Here is a 23,652-nt window from a genome sequence, read left to right on the forward strand (position 1 = left end):
CTAAAGACAATAGGCAATCTCATCTGCAAGGAGAGTGCACCCCATTTCCATAAAGGATAATGAAGGTAGTCTTTAAAAAAGTGACAGAGAAATATTGGATGACTGAGACCCCAGTGTTATATTTTTCCTATGAAGGATGTAAAACTTTGGTTTGAATAGCCCAAAGGTGAAGATGATTGTGCATGCTGCACTGATCAAATCCATTTCTAAGGTTATATTTTTAAAGTTAAAACTGAAGTGTTAGCTAACCATTTATATCTATCTATCTATCTATCTATCTATCTATCTATCTATCTATCTATCTATCTATCTATCTACCCAACTACCTATCTATAGTTTTACTTTTGGAAAATCCCCCAACTGGAAAGAATCAGCATATTAGTAACTCATTTACTCAGGCTTTTCCCCTCCTGAGCCCTGACCTTGAGAAAACCACCACACGGCTAAGCAGCTGTTGCAGTGCAGAGTGTAGGACTAAAGATTTCCCTATTCACAAGGGGATGTTGAGCCCAGGGGGTGTCCAAAGATTGATAATAAGGTGGTAGTGGAAACAATGTGTTCCAGAACAGGAATTATTCTGGAATTGAATATGAGTGTTGGCTCTACCAGTTGAATATGCACGTAACTTTGGAGTCATGATTAAACAGAGAATCACCTATGGGCTCCAAACCAAATCCTGCATCCCTCACGAAGAGCTTGCTGCCCCTCTCAATACATATATATCCCTTCATACCAATGTTCGCACGACTCACCACCCATCCTGGTGCTTACTCACGTGCCAGCCTGTCCTGTTATTTAAGGGTGACAAACACATATGGCTTGGCTCTGCAGTAAGAGAACATGAACATGCAGGTTCAAAAACCCCTCATTTCAGGGTAGATGCCTGACGCTCTGTTAGCATTGATAGAGTTGCATTCCATTAAATCTGATAAATACTGTTTTGCCTAGGTTGCTGTGTCGATATCCCCAGACTACCATGCAAATTTCCCTTTTCGTGTGTCTTTGTCCAGCTCTGATTGTTCTGAAAGTTTCCCATGTCCTTTCCTCTCTCTGCGACTGATGCACAGACCTCAGTTCTCGCTGGCCACTTGTGAGCCTTTCCTATTTGAGTGATGTCACCTTGCATCACCTCCAGCTTCCTTTTCTTTGTAATCAGGAGGAGGTTGGAGGTGTTTCACCTAATTTAGATCATGCCTGTTTGTTTGCCAATGGCACCTCCTGCCTAGGGCACTAGGATGGGCTGTTTCCACAGAGGCATAATGTGTGTGGCCAAGGGCCAGTCCCTCTGACCTTCGGAAGCAGGAGGGTGGGTCAGGAGGGGCTCATCCCAGATTGAGAGGAGCAGCCTCCCAGAACCATAGGGACCGGTTTGGATGCCCATAAGCTTGATGTAGCTGCTGTTCTCATCCCTGTGGGGGCCCTGGTGTTCCGATGCAAGTACTGGTTCCAGTGAATGACAGGTGCAGCCAACGGCCGCATGAGTTATTTCCTTTGGAGACCACAGCTGTGGCTGAGGCCAACGGATGGTAACACTGCCAGTGGGCTCTCTGGGAGCAATTCACTTGGCTGTCTCTAATCTCAGGAAGGGCTTTTCAACTTGATGAAAATCACCCAAGAGCCCTGGTTTTGGTTGCAATTGCATGAGCCTCGGAGAAGGGCGATACACAAAGGAGAGAATGTCACAGGACTTTGGGGCTAAAGGTATAGGACAGGATAGATTGCAGTTAGGGCCACACTCTGCCACATTCAGTCTCTGTTCTCCAGTTGCCTAATACGTAAAGTGGGGGAGGGGGTGAGGTAATTCCTAGCTTATATATTTAGTGCAAATATTGGTTAAGATAAACTATTTTGCACAGTATCTAATGTTTGATGCAGGCTAGCTATTGTTGTTACTACTGTCACAAAGGAGGGAAGAGATCTGGGAACTCACAGCTTCCTTCAGTCTTGATACCTGAATGGCGAGGGCGACAACACTGCCCGCAGCCCTAAGCAGGAGGATAGCCCAGGGGCTACAATGGTCTCAGGCACATGAAGACACCACAGCACTTATGCTCACTGGTTTTACTGTTTTCATTTATTAATACCCTTGAGCATCACCCTGAGATGTGGCCAGAGAGTTGCCTTGCGTTGATTTGGAACAGGAATTTGGTGGGGCCTACCAAAGCAGAGGAAGCAGCAACAGCTGCTTCTAGTTAGTTTGAGATTTGCAATACTTTATTCTCAAATTAATTCTTCAGAAGAAACCAAAAGAGGAAGGACCCCAGAGCTTACTGCAGTAGTGGAACCCAATCCATTCATCCATGTGCCTTCCCTTTACTGAGTGACCTCAAGGAGCTGGAGCTATTCCTCCTCAGACCCCGTGTTCAGACATTGTGTCATCTCGAGTTGTGGCTTCAAATAACCTGTTGCAAGAACATGTTTTGGAGTTGTCTTTCAGTATAAGAGGGCTTGCTGACGGAAACACACATACACACACACATACATACACATACTACATACACAGAAACATGTGCCTCGTACATACACACTCATGCACACGCGTACATGCACACACATGCACACACATGCACACACATGCACACGCATACATGCACACACATGCACACGCACAGGTGTGGGTTTAGTTCTCTTTCTTCATTTTTCTGTCTCTCTCTGTTATCACCATTTGAAAATTGTACAATTCTAATGGCAAGACACGTTTATATTCAAAAGAAATGGAAGCATCAGAAAACTCCCACCTAAGAATGGATATACATGGGAGGTATGTATGGTTGAGGCATTTCTGACTAACGAGGAAAGCCATGATCTCTATGCACCAGGCCACACTCCTTTCCTTCACGGCAGGGGCTTGTCTACTTCTCTGTACATCTCTGCTTCCGTATGGTTTCTGGATCAATGTCTCAGCTCGGTGAGGCATTCAGTCCAGAAGGAGGGATCAGAACTCTGACATCCAGCTTGGCATACAAAAGCAGGGCTTTAATTCATTCACCCACCATATAGTACAATAATTCCTTTCTAGATTTTTAGTACTTTGGATGCTTTCGGACACCTTTTTGAGAATTGACTACCTCCCCTTCCTCTAAACTTATGGATATTGAGACTGAGAAACCTATATTGCTGATAACAGATGTGGGATCTACAATATCCCAAAGGGTAGCACCCAAAAGAGTTAGTTAGCAATTTAATAATAGAGCCATATTGATGGTGACTTTGTCTTGGCTTCTAAAGGGAGATTCTCTGGATGTGTCTCTATTGTGCAGGCAAATTCAAGTTATTGTAAGAAATTCTTAGGCATGTCATATGTAAAGCTGGTCTGTGAACTGTGGAGAAACTGACTTCTCTCAGTTTGCAAAACTAGAATGAAACTAGTGACCAGTGTGGATCCCGGGCCTAGTAGACAAAGCTAACAGGGAGGGAGGATTGGGGACCCCGGGCCAGCTAGACAAAGCTAATAGGGAGGGATTCAAGAAGCAAAAAAACAAACAAAATGATGATAGCAAAAAGGGCAGAATGCTTGTGAGAACTGGTTTAGAAAAGAATCCCTCAAACTGAGAAGAAACGGACCTTTAAAAGTGGACCATTCAAGAGAGGATGGCAGCTCTCTCCTTTTTACCCATCCCCGAGTCAAGTGTGTGATACAGCGATTGTGTAACTGAGTTTGTAGTGGAGTTACAAAGATCAACAAGAGAGGATGGGCAAAGGAGAGGGCAAAGATGATTGGACAGGAGAGGACATTCTGAGTATGCTTCAGGCTTGTGGTAACTAGAAGTCATCCTACGTTGATCCTTCACGAAGAAGGGTTGATTGTGTCTTCACACATCTAGGAAGACACCTTGCAAAAGTCTCCTGATGTTCCGTGTTCAGGAAGCTCTTCCCACAGACTGAACTGTATGTCTCTGGTTACAGCTGACATTTCTAACCATCTTGAGTTGCCCTCACCCGTTTCTCCCAGCCCTCCTTATCTTCTCCTTTGTAAGGTCAACTAATAGCTTGAGTTGTTCTCTATGGGGATCGCTCCTAGACCTCATGTCAGTTTGAGCATGCCTCTATACGACATAGGTATTTTTATGGCGAGGAGGAGAGTCCTTCTGGGATGATATTTTTACCCCCGGGTGGATCTGTACTGTGAATAACCTGAGCCATTCTGGAAGCATCCCCAGACCGGGCAGGTGGCAGCCCCATTTGCTCTTTCCTAAGCGCCAAGGCACAGAAGCAACTCTGGCTCCTTCTCTCTGGACCGCGTGCCTCCGGAACACAAAACTCAGTCACAGACACCATATTTAAATAGAGCAGGGAAAAGACGAAAATAGACCAAAAACCTGTCCATGTGGGCCAGGAAAGCTGCATTTCCAATATGCTGTTAGTGAGACCCTGCTGAGATTCACAAAGCAAATAGTCGGGGTAGAACCTGGATGGTGAGCAGAACGACCACCCATGGCTTCAGCCCTGAGAACCAGTGTATGTAAGACTGTTGTGGGGCAAGGACTGGGGTGTGGAAGACACAGGCAAGATACTTCCTTAGGGTATGAGGAAGTAAGACCTAAGCAAATGAAACTGTGAGAGGCAATGCAAGGGCTTTATGGTTCAGAGAGGTGGTTTGCAAATCTCTGAGCTAAGGAGATCTTTGGATAGGCTTCAGAACCTCAGGAGATGAAGCAAATGTCAAAGAGGGGCTGCTGTGCTTTCTTCTTGTGACACCAAGGTTGTAGAGAAGGTTAAAGACAACATGCAGTCATGGCCAGGAACATCTCCACCAGCTCTATGAGTAGATTAGCTACAGAGAACCACCCTCCAACCTGATGAAAGCCAGAGAGAGCAGAGATGGCTACCGGGGAAGGGTGCACAAGGAAGGCCCCCTGTCTGAGAGGCATCTGAGAGTGAGCCGACCTTGGCCCCAGCATCTTCTGGCTGCTTGTCATTGGTTGACAACTGTGGGAGGCAGGCATTAACTTCCAAGCATGGTTATGGTTGAGGACTATAGTTGATGTCAGCCAGAAAAGACAGATATAGGTGTTTTGGCTATAACACCCAGGAGAATCATTTAGAGGTCATTCCCTGTCACCTGGACAGGCTGATGTCCCTATTCTATCTCCATGAGTCCAGGGACAATGAATCAGAGTAAAAATTGTGAAGAATAACATAGATTAAGTCTTCTAGCAAAAGAAGTTCAGCTCCAGAGGATATCTGGAGGGGAAGGTTAGAAAAGATTTAAAAGACACGGGATGGGGCTGTAGCTCAGTGGTAGAGCTTGTGGCTACCTGTTTGAAGTCTTAGGATCAATTTCTAGCATGTACATACATGCACACACATGCACATACAGAGTAGCTATGAGGAATTCTAAGAGTGAACCTACAATCCCATACAATCTCTAAAGGGCAGAACTGTGGCGGGAAGATTCCAGATGTGCACGGAAAAGGAGGATGCCAATAATCCCTGTTCCCATTCTCTTTCTGGACCAAACTTCACTGCCTGCACAGGAATAACCTTCAAATTGTCCTGATGAAGGCAATTCCCAGGACAGACTCAAGACTGCTTCTTCCATTTAGTAGGCCACCTGCTGAACTAGCTGAAGACTTGGTGTCGTGTTTAATTATGGCCCGAATTTTAGACTTCCTTTTATATTAAGTAAGGGTCAGTTCTAATTCAGCTCGGATTCCAGATTTATCACATTTCCTCTGTACTCATTATCCAACTCATCTTGTGCTAGATTCTCTTGACAATATAAGGAAAGGAGAACAGGATTAAGAAGGACCACATCTGCTCTCAGTAGCATGTCTTCATTGATATTATTATCTTCTCACCCGTTTTATTCGAGATCCAAACCATCAAGCATGGGACTCCACCTTCCTTTCTAATACTCTGTCTCTCTCAGCACAGTTCCTCAGTGTGGTCTCCTCTGTTTCATCTTAGCAACTGTTGAGAAATCAGTCCCAAAACAACAAAGACTCGCCGCCAAGACGAGAGGGGCCATGTCTTATAGTCAGTAAAATCGCAACATATTTCTGTCTTGAAAGCATCAATAAGCGTTCTACACAGAGACCTGCTTTCTCATCGTTGTGATTTTTAAGGGTCTTGGCTCTGAGAAGTCCGCATTGGGTTGGCAGCATGAAGGGCAGCAAGCGAAGCTCTTGTTAAAACACGACTCAAGTCTGAAGAACCAAATGTTCTATGAGAGATTAAATGGGAGCTTTCAATTTCCTAATACCAGGGGCTAGAAAATTGGCACGCTGTCACTTCTGCCACGATCTACCAGGTACCCCAAGTCACAGACCAAATTACCAGGTGAGAAATTAGATTTCTATCTTTCAGTAGGAGGAGAGGAAAGATTTATGGTCATCTCTAACCTATGACACATTTATAAGAACATGATCATGGGTCATGGGCATGTCAGTCAGAACTTACTGCGGAAAACAGGAGGCATGAGGACTCCTTACTTGATCTCTTCCTAGAGCTCATCGTTGTTATGGATAACTTTGGGAGTTATCATCTGAATTTGAAAGCTGCAAGAATTGCTGCTCGGGAGTCTGAGACTACCAGGAAACAGAAGGAGATTACCGTGTACTTTGTGGCAGAACCCTCCAGACATTCCCCCACTGGGATTCACTCTCTCGGCTGACGTGACTAGCATTTTTGGTTAGTGCTCTGGTCATTCTGCAGACAGACCTCAGCACAGGCAGTGTGGGCACGTGAAAGTCACTCATGCCACTAATTCCCCACGATGGGACTTAGGCAGACAGGAAAACTGGTCCTTTGGGGGCACCCTGGGAGTTTGTCCACCTATTATCTCACCTTGAGCATACCAGGAGGGCTGCACCTCCCTCCACAGCCTAGAGCAGGGGACTGTATCAATAGAGCCTTGCCCTTTTTGTTTGAGATTCTTAGCAGGTGTTATCGGAGAACAAGCAGGTGTTTGTAGAAATGTGACCTTGAGCCCTGGTTAGTGGCCTGCACTTTTGTTCCGTGACTCTGTGAGTGTGCATGTGTGTGTGAGTGTGTGTGTGTGAGTGTGTGTGTGTGTGTGTGAGTGTGTGTGTGAGTGTGTGAGTGTGCATGTGTGTGTGAGTGTGTGTGTGAGTGTGTGTGTGTGTGTGAGTGTGTGAGTGTGTGTGTGTGTGAGTGTGTGTGTGTGTGAGTGTGTGTGTGTGTGAGTGTGTGTGTGTGAGTGTGTGTGTGTGTGTGTGAGTGTGTGAGTGTGTGAGTGTGTGTGTGTGTGTGAGTGTGTGTGTGTGTGTGTGTGTGAGTGTGTGTGTGAGTGTGTGTGTATTGCTGTCATGGTTGTTGTTGTTGAATGGGGTCAGTTTCTGTTAATGAAATCCCTGTGAGACCAGAGTGGCCAGCTAGATAGCACCGTCACTTGTGGTGTAGGCCCACTGACCAAGAGACTGAGAAATTACAAAGAACACTGCATGTTTTCCTGCCAGAGGTGTGGCCATTCATTGTTGCCTTCAAGCTAGTGCGCAAAAGAAGCAAGCAAAGGCAGCACTCCCAAGTCACAAGAATTTCTTCAAAGAAGGTATGCTTGTGGGGAAAGGGGGGATGCCTTGTAGACCACTGATAGCAGGCCATGAGACAGAATTTTGTCTGTCCTGGAAAGTTACTGGGAATCTCTGGAAATGCTGACAGCTAGGTAATAACTTGGAACAGTGTTGAGCAAGAGAGTAAATGTCTTTAAACTATGCTGACTACACTTTTTTTTTTTTTTTTTGGCTTTTTGAGAGAGGGTTTCCAACTAGCTCTTGCAGACCAGACTGGCCTCGAATCACAGAGACCCAACTATGTCTGCCTCCTGAGTGCTGGGATTAAAGGTGTGTGCCACCACTGCCTGGCCCTGGTTACAGAATTTAAACCAGCGTGTTGCACTTCCTCATATGCCCATTTACCCAATCAGCATCCACCCACATATTCAAATATGTGTGCCTGGACCTATGTGCAGAATTAATGGTTTACTTTCCAGGGCTTCCAAGTTCTGAAAAATGCGATTTCAAGTTGATTCCAGAAACAGGAAGTGTTTATATGTGCAAGCCAAGAAGAGCGTGGCTATTTAAATACACGGATCTATATATCCCAATTGACAAAATTATACATTAGAGCAACTCTTCCAGAGATGTACCACTGATGGGAAAGCTATTGCAAAATTATGAAGTTTGGCATCAATCTAGTCTGTAGTCTGCATGCAGTCACTAGAAATATGGCCAATAACTCAAAAGTCGCTGCAGCTAGACGAAGAGAGACGTGGAGGATTATCCCTACTCAGACGACAGGCTAATTTAAAGATGTAATGCATGGTTGAAAATACCCAGGATGTGTGACTATACCTTTTTCAGAATGCCAGGGTCTTTAGTGGGGTCTTCCTATGGTTACACCATGGTGTCTGGAAAAATCAGAGAGGCTTAAGATGTAGACAGCTGATGAAATTAGGGGACAACGTGAACTTTGCTGCTCCATGAGTCCCTTATATGGTTTGTAGGCTCTTCATGAAATCTCCTCTGTTAGTACCCCAAAAAGCACAAGATAGGACACACTTGCATTTTGGTCAGCATGAGACATTAAAGGATTTCTTCACAGTTGCCTAAACACACTGGATTATTAGTGAAGCTTCTTCATGCCCTGCTAAGTTGCTCTTCTCTTAGAAGAACTAAGACTAAGAGTTGATGTGCCCTGTCAGCAATCCTGCCAGCATCCCCCCCCCCCCGCACGCTCCTCTGCCCTCAGTGCTAAGAAACCACTCCTTCAACTTCTTTCCTCAAGGGTAGGAGCCTACAGAACTCCCCCATTGCATAGTGGTAGGACTGGGGGAAAGGAGATTCTGGGGTTTGCAGCGCAGCCCAGCACTGAGCAGAAAGACCCTTTCAACAATCTTGCAAAGCGGAAGATCTTCTTGGGAATATAAGTGGCCCTGAAGAAACGCAAGTCGATTCTGTGATATCTACTTAGTTTATCTGGGAATGCCACATAAGAGAGACCTGAGTGGATCTCATGGTAACCATGTGGCAGTTTCTGATGCCTGAAAATAGATGCCATGATGGCCTCCACAAAGAAAAGTATGGAGAAGAAGCTGTCTATTCGTAAAGGCTGTGACGCACCCAGAGTGTGTTTCCACAATGGGGTTCAATGGAGCCAAGGCTCTGTCTGCTGTGAACAGGTGTGAGAGGAGGTGAAGGGAAAGTGGGGTTGCCTTTGGCTGAAGAACCGAACTGCCCGGCTTGGGCTGCAGGGGTTGGAGAAGAGGGGGGACTCTGACTTATGTCATTGATCCCCTATACTCTTCTGTAAGATTTGGTTTGATGCTGCAGAGATCCTGGGTAGTAATCGAGTTTGTTGGGATGGTAGGGGTACAAGACCCCACTGTTTGAAGACTCGGGTATACTGTGGGTGGTTTTGCCCTCTCTGGAGCTCAGCTGTGGTGTCTTTACTTATGTGTTGGAGGACGCCTGACTACTTCCTGGAGAGTTTCCCTGGACCAAAGAGTGCCGAGGTTTGGCTATTGCCTAACAGAAAGAAAAGCTAGGGTGGGGAGACGATGACTTGCTGTTTGAAAACTTTCTTGGGTACGGGAGGGAGTGGGATGGAGGATGGGAGCTGGCTAGGGAGAAGTGGGCCATGAGGAGATTCCAGAGAGTCTGATTGATCTTGTCAAAAAGAATAAAGGTATCCCCTCCTCTGCACGCCCCTTCAGCACATAGGCATGTGGGATTGAGGCGGTCACTGTGAAGTCTTGTGGTTAGGAGTTCCAAAAAGAAGTCTCTTCATGATTCCTGATTGCTTAGGACAGATATAAGCAATACCAGCTGGGGCCCAGCAAGCCTGTCTCCAGCTTTATTGTTTCTGATTTATCAGTGGGGTGCCTGCCTTAAAGAACCCATCGGCCCTTTATTGCCAGTCCAATCTGTAGCCAGATATGAAAGTTGAACATTAACAAGTAGGTTTGCTTTCAGTAACCGTGTGTGTGTGTGTGTGCGTGTGTGTGTGTGTGTGTGTGTGTGTGTGTGTGTGTGATAAGAAGCTATCTTGCTCAGGGGTGAGTACTCACATTCTTTGATTCTTTTGTCTCACCTTGAGTTTCCCCTAACTTATTTGTATCTGCCTCTTGCTAGAGCCAGGGAACTTCCGTGAGGCTGTTCTGCAAGAGTCCCTCGTAAGTGGCGAAACGCAGTTGGAGCCAGGCTGGAGGCACCGGGCGCTGTGCATTGAAGAGACATTTCAAGTCGTCCCTGGTGGACAATTTGCACTGTTCAGTGTTAAAAGACTCTATCACCGTGGCTCAGAGAGGCCCCCCTCAGACCTCCTGCCTCGGAGTGCGCAGCGTACAAATGACGCGCTCCGCTCGGCCTGCCCGGAGTTTCTGGCTTAAATGGCTGGAGGAGTAAAAGGAAAGAGTCAGAGCTCTCCAGCTGCGGAGAGGGAAAGGGTTTTACTACCGAGTGGAAAATAATCATTGAGGTTAACTGTTCCTGGATGGACCACGCTGACAGATGGGCGGCTCTGACTCAGGGCTGAGGGAGAAACTTTGGGGACTCTTTTTTTTTTTGCCAGAGGAAGGGGCAGGTGGAAATAGGGGATAGATGACTCACGATGGATCCATCTGGACGTCGGCCCATTCATTTCTTTCTGGGAGGGAATAAATAATATCCTGCAAAAATTATAATGCTTCCTCTGGGGACTTAGGTTGGGAGTTTGTTTCCGAAAGTTTGAATGTTCGTGTATTTCTATTTAGATAGTTTTGTCCTTCAGGTCAGGTCACAATGACGGCTGCAGAGTAAGTTTGACAGGTAACTTCGTTTTTGTACAGAGATCAGGTCTTGTGAGGGGGACTCTGCCTGCACACTGTGACTTCTTGCTTTCAGTATGTGGGTCCTAGAAATCCGGCTGCCTTTCTCCACAGCGGGTAGATCCAGGCTAGGCAGGGTAGTAAAAACATTCAGTTGACCGATTCCTCAGCGGCCACGCTTAGCAGACAGTCTCTTTTCATCTGTGGATGGGAGACAAGGAGAATTTCACTTGCATTTCAATTGCAGAAGCCTGATCTACAGCCAGGCATTAGAGGTCTAAATTAAAAACAAATATTTTCCACGTTAGAAGGAGAATAAATTATTCTAGCACTCACAGGCATGTGTACTTTTATTTTTTAAAATAACACCAAGCATTAAAAAAAAAATCACAGACTAGGAGTATTTTGTTATTGCCTTAGATTATTTAGGAAGTTACAAAAGACTGTATATCCCAGTTTGGTTCAGTCAGAACTGTGTATGTGTGAATGGGACAGCTTTAAAATATCTCAGCTCTAGATTTTTTCCTCACAAAAGGTAGAAGGATGTTGCCTTTAGCACCTTCCTTGCTAGAGAGAATTGAACATTTGGTTTTATCAGACACCAGAATGGTAATGAAGCTATTTGATAGAAACGGTCTCATCACTATTCAGTTTTGCTGGCTCCCAACTAATTCTTGAACCAAGGTTCTATTTTTGCTTCCAGAAGGGAAAAAAAAGGATAATAAACAAAATGAGAAGATGCTCTTAACCTAGAAAGCCAATGAAAACCTCAAATCAATTCTCAAAGGGCCCCGAGGAGTCGCCACCTCAGCTGCCACGAGACCCTTGGAGTACGGGCCCACCTCTGTAAAGTGTGTCATTTGTGTCTTTCCAAAGTTAATAGTCATTTTCTTTCTTTAAAAAATTTACTTATTTAAGATTTATCTTTTTTTTCTGTTCATTGGTGTTTGCCTGCCCGTATGTCTGTGTGAGTGTGTCAGATCTCCCAGATCTAGAGTTACAGACTGTTGTGGGCCACAATGTTGATGCTGGGAATTGAACCTGGGCCCTCTGGAAGAGCAGCCAGCACTCTTAGCCTCTTAGCCATCTCTCCAGCCCGTACCATTTTCTTTCTCGAGAGTTCTCAGCTAGCCGTCTTCAGCATCCTACAGTGAGGGAACAGAGCGGCGGGACTGGGGGATGCTGGCTTTGTCTTAGTCTTCTTATCATGTGACCTTAATCCTGTCATCAAGCCATGTGGGCCTAGTTTCTGCCTGTGACAAGGGGGTTTGATTCGGTGTCTCTTTCGCTATCTCTAGCTAGAATATTCTATACTGCTCACTTTCTCATTCTTTTACCTTAAATCATCTTAACCTAGTTTCAGACTTGCAGATAGCTGCAGAGAGCAGTGTTCCTAAATGCCTTGTACGCAGCCTCCCTGAAGCTCACATCTTGCATTTTCTGGCTGGCTTTTTACAGCGAAAGAACCAAGGTTGGCACGTCACCGACACAGTGAAGTCTACAGCCTGTTTAGTCTTCATTAGGTTTCACGTCATCATCTTTCTGCTTCGGGATCGCATCCAAAAGACTAGTTAATGATCCTGTCTCCTGAATTTCCTCAGGTCTCTGACAGTTTCTCAGAGTTTGCTTGACCTTGATGGTTTTGAGGAAGTTAAATGGGGCCACCTGTTTCAGAAAGAAGGGCAGGGAGATGACATGTCTGTCGTCATACTCTATCAAAGGTTGTTCTATATCGGAGATACACCTATACCTCCTTTCGATGATATGACCTTGACCGTTTGGTACTGTTTGCCAGATTTCTTCATAGTTAGTCCTTGAGATTCTTCACTTTAAGTTCATCTCACCCTTTCTCCTAATTCCGCTTACCCCACCTTGAGTGTGAGTGGCCTCTAATGACTCGCCCCAAGGAGTAGAAACAAGGGTCTATAGAACAAGGTCCTCTTTTTAACTTCAAAATAAAAGTTAATAAACAAAATAAGGAGATACTCTTATTAGCCCCCCAAACCAATAAAGGCTCAGATAAACTCTGTTCAAGAAGCCTTGCAAGGCCTTGCCTGTGCTGTTGGGACTGTGCTCCAGCCATGGGTCCTCAAGTAGGCGGACAGGTTAGAGCGGATAGGTTTCACCTCTCAGTGGGACTTGTATACAGAAACTGTTTGGGATGCTTCTGGATGGGAGATTATTTTTATCATCTGTTTATTCAATCACTTATTTACATCAGCAAGGGTGTGTGGAAATTAATATTATATTTTGGATTACAATTGGACAGCATGTTCTTCATTGTAGTCTTCATATTATTCCAGTTTTGGCCATTGGGAACTCTTTGATATTGACTTTGCCATCTCTGATGTGTCTCCATCATTTTGTTTGCTAATTATCTCCTTATTTATGACATGGTTTGGTATCTTAGTCTCATCGTATGTGGTCTCTGTACTCCTCCTGGGATCAGCCATTTAGCCAAGGAGACCTAGGGAACAGTGCTGAAAACCAAGATGCAGACATTTAGCCTGACTGTTTAGTTTTGAAAATAGACTTTTTATACATAACTGTGTCCTGTTATACAATGAGGTATGTGATGCCACATCCTGACATTGCTATAAGTCAATAGCATAGAAAATATTGTGTAATTGCTATACTGGGTGGTACTTTGGTTAAAATATAAAGCATGTATAGGGTGTCACATAAAGAAAGTATAGATCAAATAATTATAAAATATTTTCTGCCTTTCTTTCTCCATTACTCCCCATCCATTTCAAATGAGTGTACCCTGGACACAGGCAATGCTATTTTACTTACATAGAAACATTTATAGCGTGAATAAATGCTGTTTGCTTCATGCATCATATTCCCAGCCAAAATAAACTCTCTTCTTTTGTTTCAGAAGTGAGAAAGGCCCAGGGAGAGAAGTATTTGGAGACAACTTCCTGGAAGAGATACCATTTGACCTGGTATTTAAAGGAAGGAGATTGGGACAAGGCAAGGATTCAGGGAGAAGATAGAAAGAAAGTTGGCACAAAGATGAGGTCTGCTTTCTTACATGCTGTGCTGCTAGGACACAATACACAATGCCACGGATCAAGTCATTTATAGTGACTAGGAGCTCATGGCTCGGTTCAGGTGGATGGGAAGTTCAGATGAAGGTATGAGTGCATGGTCAAGGCCTTCTTGCTGTTTCACCTTATGGGAGAGAGAGAGAAAGAGAGAAAGAGAGAGAGAGAGAGAGGGGGGGGTAATGATGGCACAGCTCTCATCTATGAGGTGGAGCTTTCATGGATTAATTACTTCCCCAAAGCCCCTCCTGTTCCTAGTGTTACTATGACAATTAAATTTCCACATGGATTGTGAAGGGGACAAGCATTCAAATTGTAGCAAGGTCCTAGAGGGCTTATTAAGCCTCATTGTTCTTGGACGACCCGAGGTCTACTGTTCTTGTCAAACCTATGATACATTTCTCCAGCATTATAAAGATAGGCTTCAAAACGTCCACATTCAGTTGAAACCTCTGTAATATTTTCTGTATGAAGGGAGTGCGAGCTCATCGGGCTTTCGTAAAGTGTGTCTTTCTGAACAATTATGGTCTTAATTATTAAATGTCTGCTGATTAATTCAATAGTCCAGCTTGGGGTCAATGATACCTTCAGTGCCCACGGTGGCAGCTGCATGCTCAGGGTGTCCAATGGTGCTGGGCAGTCCTTTTTAATGCTTAGTTTTTTTTTATGGGAAGAGCCTTGGAGAGTCTACAGAAATTAATTTTTGAGACATTCTCAAAGTTTGTCCTGGAACAAGGAAGCCAACGTGAACATGAGCAGTTGGGGCACAGGATCTCTGCTGGCTCCAATCTCAAAGCAGTGTTCACCAGGCTTGGTTGGGTCATAGTCACCTGCCGCTGACCTTTCACCCCGGTCCTTGGGTCAAGCCTGCTTATTTCAGACCCAGCATCTTCAGGTCTTTTCAGCTCTGCTTTATTTTTGTTCCAATAAAAATGAGTATACTCGATGAGGCATCTTCTTAAAAGTTAAATCCTGCGTCATCGCTTCTTTCTTTATTAAGCAGTTCAATATAAATTGAAACCTTGATAGGAAATAAGTCCGAGAACAGAAAAAAAACCTTTTTTATGCACTAGAGTAGAAAACACAGCTCATCAAAAATGTTCTTTTTCACATACAAGCTTTTCTGCAGCACTGAAAGGGAACTTTAGCTGTGGAAGGTGGAAGAAACTGTTTTAAATGATGCTGTTGCAGGGCTTGATTAGAGCCAACCCAATGCCTGGACTCATGTGCACTCTGGGTTACCATTGTCTCAGCAATGACAGTGATGTGCAGAAAGCCCGGATCTAGGAAGCTACAGGGTAGAACAAGGAGTCTTCTGTACTTTCTGCTGGGGAGACAACGGTCAACTTCCTGGGCGTGGCTTTGACTTGAACAAGAAGGCCAGATGGCTGTTTGTGAAGAATTGTCTTTAACCCTAGTCACATGAACCTTCTTTGGACTGTAGAGTGATTTTTCCCCCTTCAACTCCTGCGGTCACGTCCCGCAGAGGACCCCGTCTGATGCAGCCCCGTGCGCGCGGCTCCGAGTGTTCCCCTAGCTGCCTCCACCTCCACTGTACTTGGCAGCTGCTCCAACAGCAACGACTAGACCTTGTCACCAACTGGAGCTGCTCTGTTTTTGAAATCCTGAACTCTGAAATTCTCCTTTCTGACCACAACCTCTGATCCTCCTGTCAGCCCTCAGCCTTTCATGCCCTTGAAACAGATCCTTTGGTCTCATTGGGACTCCCTGTCTCTTGACCTTCCCTTGTGTTAGCATCGCACCACTTCCTCCTGGCCTCTCTCCTCTTCTGCCTTGTTGGAGCAACCATTTCAACTCCACTCTCAAAGCGCTTCCTTCTCGCTCTGTTCGCTTCTTATTTTATGTGTTTTTCTGATAGGTAGCTAATGGACTAAACTCTCTCTCCCTCCCTCCTTTTCTTCCTCTCTCTCTCTTTTTGCCTATGTCCGGTCCCGGATATCTAAGGACCATGGAAGATGTTTCCTGTGAGAACAAACTACATCATTAGAGTTTATGATTCGCAACCTCTTTTAGGCTGCCAAGATTGTTCTGTGAGCTTAGGGTCAGGGCACGGGCGGGACAGTGAGAGACTAGAGTAAAATTAAAAACGCATCCTGGCACTCTTGGTACCGATGCTGCACGTGTGACCGTTAGAATGACAACCGCTTTTGGTTTTGTGCCTGATGCCCCTCTCTTACGTCAGCACTGGTTCTAACCGTGCCGTTCGACCACCTCTTGTGACCTCTTTGAGCTGCCACTGATGGGTTCTTTATCACTTTCCTCGACCAGTCTTTCTAGCCACACGTAGAAGAGCACTTTTCCTATTTCATGGGGGAAAATATGCCCAACAGACGTGAATGTCCCCAGCTTACCTCCGTCTCACCATGAAACATGCCTCCCCGTTGAGGCTCCCTTTCATCCTGTCGGCTTAAGGGATGCTTTACTGTTCCCTTTTCATTCTTATTGGCCACCTCACTTGACAAAGACTCTAGAGTTCTCGCCCATCAACTACTCTTTCTCTCTTGAACTGATGCCTTATGAATATAGTTACGAAAGACCCCCCCCCACACACACACCCAACTCTGCCTTGTTCATGCTCCTGCATCAGTCTTAAGTGTGTGTCTCTGTCCTTTAAGCCTGCCCTACTGGAGCCAAGATGATTTCCACTCCCCACTCATCTCCTCCTGAACTGGCATCTCTCTCTTGCCCGTGTCCCAATGTTCCAAGTTTCGCTTCATCTCCTCCTTACACATGGCACTCTCCCACTGAATAAAAACCACTCTCATGGACTCAGCTGCCATCTGCACATTCCTTCAAGGGGCTGCGCTGTTGACTATGCTTCTTGGAGGCACTGCACATCCAGTTCAAGTTCAATATTCCCAAGATCCCATTGTCGTTTCCCACAAACCAGGTTTTCTTGCTGTTCCCTCATCTCCATGAAGAATATTTACCTTGCTAATCAATTAGAAATTTCAATCATTTTTGAATTTTCTTCTTTATCTCTTTCACATACAATCAATAGACTCAGAGTTGGAAATCTTTCCTAAAACTGAATGACCCAGTTTTCTCTGATCTCCTCATTTGCCATCTTAGTTCAATTTATTATTCAGTTTTGTTTGGGTGAATTCAGGAAGGCCTACTTGATCCTGGCCTTTTCTGTAGCCTCTTCCATTTGTAAAATGGAAGGTTTAATACCAAAATGCTCCTGAACAAAATTCTCTGTCGTCTTCCACAGACTACAGGAAAGTCAGATCCCAGATCCAAATTCCTTAGTGTGGTCATGACCTTTTTACAATCTACCTATCCAGGCTCATTTTCTCCCCTTCTCCTTTAACTTGACACACACACTGGGCTGCTCACTCGCCACTTTTTGAACATGATTTCACCTCCTAGAATATCTCTGTAACCTCTGGTCTGCCAATTCCTCTCCCTCTCTCTCTCCCTCCCTCCCTCCCTCCCTTTGGTCTGTGCTCAAATATCCCTCTGTTAAGAGGTTCTCGTCTTTTGATTTATTTTTCCAACTTCATGATGGCTTCATATGACTTCCTATTAAAGCATGTGTCACTGTACTGGAGACTGGTCTACCTATCTCAGTCTGTTCCATGAGGCTATTGCTTTCCTGACACCAGGAGTTGAATCTTTGCTGCTTGAGCCATTGCAGCCACCGTAGAAATTTACATGGGGTCTATCTTCAGACATTTATCTTGAAACAATGGTTCTGATTGGGATGACTTCTGGCAATGTTTGGCCTCAGTTTTCCTCTAGAAGTGGAGTGAGTTGGACTAGAGGGTCTCGCTTGGCAGTGTCAGCGCCAGCTGTGGGACTTTAGGTGGAACGTCTATAAGAAGCATGTGAGAGTACCGTGGGGAAACAACTCGTGGGGACGCAAGGAGAAGGTGGGGCAAGCAGGGAGGACTTTAGGTGGAACGTCTATAAGAAGCATGTGAGAGTACCGTGGGGAAACAACTCGTGGGGACGCAAGGAGAAGGTGGGGCAAGCAGGGAGGACTTTAGGTGGAGCGTCTATAAGAAGCATGTGAGAGTACCGTGGGGAAACAACTCGTGGGGACGCAAGGAGAAGGTGGGGCAAGCAGGGAGGACTTTAGGTGGAGCGTCTATAAGAAGCATGTGAGAGTACCGTGGGGAAACAACTCGTGGGGACGCAAGGAGAAGGTGGGGCAAGCAGGGAGGACTTTAGGTGGAGCGTCTATAAGAAGCATGTGAGAGTACCGTGGGGAAACAACTCGTGGGGACGCAAGGAGAAGGTGGGGTAAGCAGGGAGGATGCCGAGGTGAAGACCTGCTAAGAGACAAAGAGTAGGATGGGGAGGGGGTTCCTGGAGAACCCCCAGCCTTCTCGTGCTCCACTGCCAGGTGTGCATGCTGCAGGGTTTGGTGTAGGCTGTGCACGAAGCTTGGGGTTACGCCACTTAAAAGCTGAGGGATACAAGATTGGGATTACAACAATGCTTGAGTGTTTCATGTTACCTTAGACGAAAGATCAGGATAGATGGGCCACCCCTTCAGCCAGAGCATCTGCTGACAAATATGCCCCTCCTTGGCCTTTGGTTTGAATAATGGCAGCTCAATTTCAGGCTTCACTGGCCACTGTCCAGCCCAGGTCTGTGCAAGGCAAAGGATCCACTGTACTATGGAGACATGCTGCTCCCGTATTTCCTCCTGAGCCCTAGAGAGGACGTTCAGAGAGCGTGGGTACCAGGATGCTCAGCTGTGCCATACAGCGCCATGAGTCAGAGGCTGGTCTCCACAATACTGATTACATGAACTACTCAGGCAGGGACCCTGTGAACTTGGTTCTTGGTTTTCTCTTTCTTAATTCTGAAACTGAGATCGGAGGTTTTTGTTCTGGGATAGCATTCTTGTGCCAGAAGCAATGATACTGGTGTTGGAAACAGTCCCTAATCCCTTCTACATACGTGGGCTAGGCTGGTCTTGTTGGGAACCAGCCATGGCTACGGTGACAGTGGGCTGTGGCTTTTGCTCTGCTCTTTCCCGAGGACACAGTACTCTGTGGCTGGCTGCCTGAGTACCACAAAACCAGCCAGTGACATGTAGGCCTTCAGTGGACTCAGCTTCCCTCCCAGACTGCTGGGTCTCTGTCCCCCCCTTTTTTAATTCCTCTTTTTTTTTCTCAGCTACATTCTCAGGTGGGCCAGCTGGGAATCAGCAGAGGGAAAAAAGTAATTGAAGGGCTTAAGAGGAATTGTTTGGGGGAGGAGAAGGCAGGGTCAAAAGGAGAACAATTAAGAAGCGATGTGATGCAACTGTGTGCAGAAGAATTTAGTATAAATAGAATGATCAATTCCCTAATAATTAGGTCTCTTAGACGGCAGATAGTCCCCCAAGAGGCAGTGGTGGGAACCCCATTGCTTGGTCATTTCTAATTAGACTGAAGAAGCACTTACAGAAGATGCTGCGGAGAAAACGCTCCTCTCAGGGGGGTGACCATCTGACCCAGGGGGCCGTCGCATCTCTCATGTCTAGGATTCATTGACGAGCCCATAATTCACCACTTAGTTAGGCAGCCAAAGTTTCAGGTTCTTATTGGTTTCTTACCTCACCTGTGCCCCCTTTAAATTGACCAGATCTATTATCTTCAAAGGGAAAATTCAGAGCAGGCAGTGACCTGGGGCAGGGCAGCCTCTTCCTCTTCTGAACAAAGTAAGTTTAAGTCCTGTCTGAGTCTTCTCTGCATCTGTTCTGCATGGGGTGTGTGTTCTGCATGGGTGTGTGCTCTGCGTGGGTGTGTGCTCTGTGTGAGTGTGTGCTCTACATAGGGTGTGTGCATTGTGTGGGTGTGTGCTCTGTGTGGGTGTGTGCTCTGTGTGTGTGTGCTCTGTGTGGGTGTGTGCTCTGCACGGGTGTGTGCTCTGCACGGGTGTGTGCTCTGCACGGGTGTGTGCTCTGCACAGGTGTGTGTTCTGGCGTGGGTGTGTGCTCTGCACGGGTGTGTGCTCTACATAGGGTGTGTGCATTGTGTGGGTGTGTGCTCTGTGTGGGTGTGTGCTCTGCATAGGTGTGTGCTCTGTGTGGTTGTGTGCTCTGTGTGGGTGTGTGCTCTGCACGGGTGTGTGCTCTACACAGGGTGTGTGCACTGTGTGGGTGTGTGCTATACACAGGATGTGTGCTCTGCATGGGTGTGTGCTCTGTGTGGGTGTGTGCTCTGTGTGGGTGTGTGCTCTGCACGGGTGTGTGCTCTACAAAGGGTGTGTGCTCTGTGTGGGTGTGTGCTCTGTGTGGGTGTGTGCTCTGCTCGGGTGTGTGCTCTGTGTGGGTGTGTGCTCTGCACGGGTGTGTGCTCTACACAGGGTGTGTGCTCTGTGTGGGTGTGTGCTCTGTGTGGGTGTGTGCTCTGCACGGGTGTGTGCTCTGTGTGGGTGTGTGCTCTGCACTGGTGTGTGTTCTACACAGGGTGTGTGCTCTGTGTGGGTCTGTGCTCTGCACAGGGTGTAGGCTCTGCACGGGTGTGTGCTCTACACAGGGTGTGTGCTCTGTGTGGGTGTGTGCTCTGCACGGGTGTGTGCTCTACACAGGATGTGTGCTCTGTGTGGGTGTGTGCTCTACACAGGGTGTAGGCTCTGCACGGGTGTGTGCTCTACACAGGGTGTGTGCACTGTGTGGGTGTGTGCTCTGCACGGGTGTGTGCTCTACACAGGGCGTGTGCTCTGTGTGGGTGTGTGCTCTACACAGGGTGTGTGCTCTGTGTGGTTGTGTGCTCTGTGTGGGTGTGTGCTCTGCACGGGTGTGTGCTCTACACAGGGTGTGTGCACCTTGTGGGTGTGTGCTATACACAGGATGTGTGTTCTGTGTGGGTGTGAGCTCTACACAGGGTGTGTGCTCTGTGTGGGTGTGCCCTCTGCACGGTTGTGTGCTCTGCACAGGTGTGGACCCTTGACACTTTATCCCATGATCTTCTCTCTGCCTATGGATTTGGAGAAACCTTGGGTATTTTATTTAGGTCTGTTCTTAAGCAGCAACCACTCAGCAATCAGAGGCTTTCCCAAGAGTCCACAGAGCACATTGCTTGAATGTATGTTACTAAACTTGGATGGCTTTCCCCGAATAGTTACCTCATTTGGGGGTGAGGACTAAATAAGATGGTATTTGGAATTTAGGACTTTTCCTGTCAAGCACTACAGATGAACGCCTTCGAGGTAGTAGGTGATCATTATTATGACTGCATTCCAGTCCTGTTACAGAACTGATCCTCAGCAAATCCTAGTTGTTAGTTGTCTACATGCCAAATACTAGTACGTTGATGCTACTGAGTGTAGGTCTGTGCTTGAGTTTGCAAGTATTTAGCAAGTATTTATTGAATCTTTACTGTGAGCAAGAGAAGAGATGATCTCTGCCCTGGAAGGGTTAATGATCGTGTGGGGTGGGGCAAGGAAGAGTGATATGCATGACTTTTTGGGGGTAGAAAAAGACAAGGACACAAATGCTTCTCCCATAATTGTTTCTAAGTGGCATGCCAGCTCCTCTCCTGTGGGAATCCCAAAGATTTGGTGATCTCATCTGACTAGGGGACAGCTGCAGGTTAAGAAGAAAACAACCTGAAAGGTGGAAGGGGTGGCCAAAGGCATTTTTAGCTGCATGATTTCAAGAGAGGAGCGCTTGACTGGGTGGGAGGGTACTGCAGAGGGACTCAGATGCAGTGGAGAGAACCATGCTACCTCTGGAGGACTAGGGTGAAGGGAAGGCTTGTGAGGAAGGAGAACCAGGAATTACTATGTTTCCAGAAGGCTGTCCCTCAGGCTCACGGAGGGAGCAGAGCTGGGGTGGCCGGGAGCCAGAGGTCTCCCCCCTACTCTCTAGGATGGCAGGAACCTAACTAGAGTGTACAGGTCACCTCTGCCATGGTCTGGCCCTCTTAGAACAGGCTGTTTTCGCTTTCCCTCAGGCTTTGTGGAGGTGCCCTGCTAGGATGGTCCTGGGCTTGTGGAACTGATGCCCATCTTTCCCATGTTTTCTTCTTTTCATCTAAAGACTGTACCCAAGTGTTACTATTTGAGAAGGACTGGACATTTTCTATATGTCTAGCAGAAGATAAAGAACAGTTTTGTGTTCTTAGAGAGAGGAGGTAGCCAAAAATATTTTCATCAGAAGGAAGGAAGGGAAGAAGGAAGGGAAAACAGGACATAATTATTGATCGTCTGCTCCATCACCAGATATGTCTCATGTACACACATTTTTATCCTCTAGTCTTCATCATACGTCTGCAAAGTGATGGTTCTGCTTAAACTAAAGATAAAACGGCAAGGCATGCATAGATTATTCTTCTGACTGCAAGTTACAGGTCATACTTCCCGCTTCAAGACCACCTTCCACCAGAGAAGATGTCCAGACACACCCAGAGAATACAATTCCATCTTAACCTGGATTAGCTTCTCTTTTGTACCCACTTTGAGCCTGATCAGGGCAGCAGCAAGTGGTCCTGAAGGTGACGAGCATCAGGCAAGCCTCATTCCCAGGTGTAGTGCTAAGTAGCACAGTCTCAGGGCACGGCACCTTGATGTGGTCTTTTCTTCTCTCCACCTAGAAAACTGGCTGATTTTTATTTAAGTCTCACTGCTACTGATCTATGTAGTGGGAGGACGCACCAGAGTCCCCAGCTGAAGCACCTCTCCTCATGGTTCTACAGAGAAACCTGGGCATCCATGTACAACCTATAGATTGCTGAAGGGCATGAGGCAGCCCCCTCCTCTCTCCCGGGAGCCTCCATGTGAGTGTCACATGGAAGGGGTACGGCTCTAGATGTCCTTCGATAGATACGTCTTCCTTCTAAGGAAGAACTTGGAAGAGAATCTAGGAGCCATTGTTTGTTCCTTCTATGACATTAGCTTTCTCATTATTTCTGAATTACAGCATTTTCTTCCCCACTGGTTATGGCCCTCCCCATCCACTACTTTGCTGGAGACAGAAATGTTCTTGAATCCTCCATCAGGTGTTCTGGAATCCCACCGGATATCATAGCTGTCTTTCCTTTATCCTGAAAGAATCAAATGTCTTCCCTTCCTCCCTTCCTTTCTTAGCTGGGTGACTTGGAAGATTCCACCCACCTACAAAGATTTGACAAGTCTCTGGTCTTCTCCTCTCCTCTGTGGCAGAATTGTTTTTTTGTGTGTGTCTTTTTTTTTCTTTTTCTTTTGGGCTGAACAGGAGGCTTGCTGGGTGGTGTGGGGGGGGGGAGTGGAAGGTTCTGGTGCTAATTGAGGCCATGCGTTTTGTACTTGGGTGCCGGCTGGTGAGGCAGATTTAGAGGACTATCGGGAATCTTAGATTAAATACCATTAAAGCCAACTTCTTATACCCCTGCTGTTCAGCACGCATGCAGGGAGAACGGAGATCGGATGTTCAGGATTCTTGTTTGAGAAAACCATATGGAAAAACCACACAGCAGTAAGTCTATAATCAGGGCTTACAACATGTAGCCCACTGGGTGCCAGGAGTGTTGCTTCTCCGCCTCCAGAAGGTACAGGGGATTTGGTTCTCTGATGAGGAAACTGAACCCAAGAAAGGAGGTCTTGTTTCCACGGGGAGAGAAGCAGCTTTCCTCCCACGATGTTCTGCAGTACTAGAGATCTTACTCATTGTTTTCTAGACTTATTAAAACTCATCCGCAAAGTGCCTTCACATTGGTTCCATGGGCCTATTCGCAAGCCTTCTGGGACCAGACACAGAACCTCTGCTCTCCCGTCAGCAGGTACAAGGCCATGTCGTGGACCTGCAGTGACCTGGCCAGGGTGGCTAGGGACTGGAGTAGCACTCTCTGAGACACACAGGTGCCTAATTGAGAGTGACTGACAGCCTGAAAC

At 46.4% G+C, this 23,652-nt stretch overlaps 1 long non-coding RNA gene across 2 annotated transcripts; it reads left to right on the forward strand.

Moving 5' to 3' along the window:
- The first annotated feature begins 10,109 nt into the window (after nt 1-10,109).
- LOC142833171 (uncharacterized) lies at nt 10,110-14,678 on the forward strand. Of its 2 annotated transcripts, none has more exons than XR_012907334.1 (3): nt 10,110-10,135; nt 13,650-13,908; nt 14,493-14,678. It is a non-coding gene; the product is annotated as an uncharacterized LOC142833171 (long non-coding RNA). The 2 variants fall into 2 exon arrangements; XR_012907333.1 differs by lacking the exon at nt 10,110-10,135 and adding an exon at nt 11,494-11,619.
- The last annotated feature ends 8,974 nt before the right edge of the window (nt 14,679-23,652 follow it).

This window comes from Microtus pennsylvanicus, chromosome 12 (assembly GCF_037038515.1).
Source record: "Microtus pennsylvanicus isolate mMicPen1 chromosome 12, mMicPen1.hap1, whole genome shotgun sequence".
Taxonomy (NCBI): Eukaryota; Metazoa; Chordata; class Mammalia; order Rodentia; family Cricetidae; genus Microtus; species Microtus pennsylvanicus.